This window comes from Sphaeramia orbicularis, chromosome 6 (assembly GCF_902148855.1).
Source record: "Sphaeramia orbicularis chromosome 6, fSphaOr1.1, whole genome shotgun sequence".
Lineage (NCBI taxonomy): Eukaryota > Metazoa > Chordata > Actinopteri > Kurtiformes > Apogonidae > Sphaeramia > Sphaeramia orbicularis.
In genome coordinates this window covers 44,625,995-44,628,580 of record NC_043962.1, presented here as the reverse complement: position 1 = coordinate 44,628,580, position 2,586 = coordinate 44,625,995, and the positions used below count along the sequence as shown (strand labels likewise).

Below are 2,586 nucleotides of genomic sequence, written 5' to 3'. Positions count from 1 at the left end.
TTGCCGCTGTCGGGCAGAAACCTCCTAAATCCTTTTTTGATCTTTTTTTTTTTTTGGTCAGTCTTCACGTTGGCCTGACAGTTTTAGAAATATTTAACCAATGAAAAGTGTTCAAATGGCTTGTGACTACATCTCTTAAATCCACTCATTTATTTAGAATATACATCCTTATTCCACTTTCCTGCAAAATAACTGTTTTGGACATAAGAGTTTTCTGCCTGACAGCGACGATATGTTAAATGATAGAAGTGTGTGTACGTCTTATTGTCTAGCTCCCTGTTGCCTGGCAATCTATAACAGCAGAGCATGTGGTTTTCCAAAACAGTAAACTGTAAAGTGATATCTTCGACAAATTCCCTCACCCACAGAATGTAATGAACCACGTCTGCTGGTTTGTTTGCTGGTTTCATTGTCAGCAGGATTACATGAAAACTGCTGGAGTGACAAGCATGAGAGTTGATGGAAGGGGGCAGGGCTTAGATGAAACTCATTAAATGTTGGAACAGATCCATAAAAATGGGCTTTTTATGGCATTGTAATTGAATAACAAGACTATGGGGCCTTGGTAGAAGAACACGCACCATTAAGTTCCTTTCCAGTTAGTGCACTATTTACTGTATCAGATTGACTTGACTTGTGCAGTCCTGTATATATGTGCTTTACCATTGACCTTATCAGCTCAGCACACCTCAGCATGGTATGTGTTTTCATTTGTTACTTGAGAGCATGGACCACCAGATACTATCAGATCATATTTCTAGTATCAGTTTTGCTAAAGTTCCAGGTGAGATAAAGCGACACTAAATGTGACATAGAATCATGCAGCTCAATTGTCAATCCAGAATCATCTCTTTGTTGACATGTACTGTATGTGTGTCATCATATCATGATGCATGTGAGACATCAAACCAAGGTAGTGGGAAACTTCTGAGAAAACATCAGAGCTCTATGTTAATAAATCAGATCTGAAGTCTAATTTATATTGTCACCTAAAAGGAAAATCTTCAAGTCTTATTTGGGAAATTATAACTTACTGTTTAAAGTCTCCTCCTCTACCATTGTTACCTCACAGTATGTTTACATTGTGTTCCCATGACAACCAGCCTCACAAAGGAAATAATATACCCACAGTGGAAATCCAGAGGCATGTTGAGATGATAGTGTCAGCGGAAAATTGACAATAGTTAGAAGGGCACAAAGAGGTCACTTACTTCTGCAGAGGCCCCAATCAAATACCCTACCTCACAATGTCAGAAAAAAGTCAACAAAAAGGACTAGAATCTACCTCTTCTGCTGGAACCCCCCCAAAATATGATGGGAAACGCAATTACCCACATCTGTTAAAACTATTGTCGCAGTACAGACTGCACGGACTGCACCTGAAGCAGTCCTCAAAATGGCCTGTTCTTATTGGTCTCATTGCTAACAACAAGTCGAGCTAGCAGCACAAACTGGCAGAATGAAATCTGCTGCCAACAAACAAGGATATCAGACCACAGTTCTCAAACTACAAAGAATTTGGACCTGTTGAAATGGGAGACTCTGCTCTTTATAGAGACTGTCCCCTCAACTGCAAGGTTTACACTGGGAATCTGGGAAACAATGGAAACAAAACAGAGTTAGAGAGAGCTTTTAGATACTATGGTCCTTTAAGAAGTGTATGGGTTACCAGAAATCCTCCAGGCTTTTCCTTTGCGGAGTTTGAAGAGCCGAGAGACGCATCTGATGCTGTGAGAGAACTGGATGGAAGAACTATGTGTGACTGTCGAGTTTGAGTTGACCACCGGGGAAAAATGCTCCAGGAGCCGAGGCCCTCCTCCATCCTGGAGCAGATTCCCACGGGATGACTGTAGCTGCTGTAGTCCTAAAGTCAGGTGCAGAGGATCACCGAGGAAGAGGAGTCTCAGCCGTATCGCAGCAGGTCGCTTTCAAAGAACAGATGCAGATATTGGTCATTTTCCAGAGACAAGAACTGTAAATGCTCAAGATCCTTCTCAAGATCCAGGAGTCGTTACCGATCAAATGAAAGGAGATGAAGACAGAAAGATTCATCAACAGGACCCTGCTATGATTATGAAAACCAGGTGCCAAAAAGCAGCCAAAAAGGTTGTGCCAGGTCAGTGACAATGGAAAAGCTGTGTTACAACTTTTACACCACTCTTGACTTGTTCGGGTTCCCGCTTGACACCAAAATAGCATTTTAATTTCTCATTGTTTTGTTCTTGTCTTAACAGTAGCTCAGCCAAACTTAAAGGTGCCATATGTAGGATTGTGGCCAAAACTGGTACTGCAATCACATCCAAAATACTGTAGAGTGTGGTATCCTCTTTGCCTCCCCCCCAGGCTAGGGGTTGCCAGATCCCGCATGAGCGTCTACTACTAGCGTTGCCACTTATCCTTGCCACCACACCATAAATTTCATACACCAAAATCATCACCAGTTCAAAGAAAGGACTAGATGATACAATCCCTTTGGACCAGTGTTGCCTGAGATGGTGGGATCTATGTGTTGTGGGTTTCAGGGCCTTCAGTTGGGTGCAGGGAATCACGGGCTTCATTGGGGTCACCAGACTTATTCTAAGTATA

The 2,586-nt window shown here is 42.2% G+C and overlaps 1 pseudogene; it reads left to right on the top strand.

Moving 5' to 3' along the window:
• Positions 1-1,425: 1,425 nt before the first annotated feature.
• Positions 1,426-2,074, top strand: LOC115421180 (serine/arginine-rich splicing factor 3 pseudogene; annotated as a pseudogene).
• The last annotated feature ends 512 nt before the right edge of the window (positions 2,075-2,586 follow it).